Genomic DNA, 874 nt, shown 5'->3' with positions numbered 1-874 from the left:
TTGACTTTAAAAACCTGTATTTTATATGACTTTGGTAAGAATGATAACACTCTGTAGTTGGTGGACATTTGAAAAACACTAAGGATAGTCGGTAGTAGCTGTGAGCTCTATTGCGGAAATCTTAGGTAGTGTCACATGACCTGCATCCTCAGCCTCTGCAGATGTTATCTTACTTAGCCATGGTTAATGCTTCTTGAGGCATTAGCCTAGGCTAGCACAGGCTCTCAACCTACTGCACAGTGTGGTCATATAAAGAAGCTTATAAAAGTCTGGATGCTCAGACCATACTTCAAACCAATCATATCATAATCTCTGATAGAGGGGTGTAGTCTTTTTTAAATCAAGGTTTTAGTCAGCATACGTAGAAATCAGTTTGTGATATTTTCATACTCATAAATCATATGGTGTTTTTATTTGCCCCCATACCTTCTCCCTCTACCCCACATGGCATCTTGCTGGTTCCCTTTCTCCCCTGAAGTAGCCTCCCCACGTCCTGTTTTCACAACATATATTCCATTGCCCTCTCTTGTTTCTGCCTCTCCATCGGTCTAGGTCTCCTCTTCCCTTCTCATAGTTCTTTTCCACTTCATGTCCTATCTATACATACATGCATGTATGTATGCACGCATGGATGCATTTAAATCTACATCCCACAAATGAGAGGAAACATAATGATCTCTAGTTTCATCCATTTTTCTTCCAGCATCATAATTTCATTCTTTATACTTGAATAACATCTCATTGTTTCTATGTACCACATTTTCATTTTCTGTCAGTGGATGAATATCTAGTCTGCTTCTGTATCTTGACTATCGTGATGGTACCCAGGACTTCTGCTGTGTGTTACACAAGCACTCCACCACTTGTTTTCTTG

Source organism: Nannospalax galili, unplaced genomic scaffold (assembly GCF_000622305.1).
Source record: "Nannospalax galili isolate Female #2095 unplaced genomic scaffold, S.galili_v1.0 scaffold748, whole genome shotgun sequence".
Taxonomy (NCBI): Eukaryota; Metazoa; Chordata; class Mammalia; order Rodentia; family Spalacidae; genus Nannospalax; species Nannospalax galili.
Note: the sequence above shows the minus strand (reverse complement) of the source record.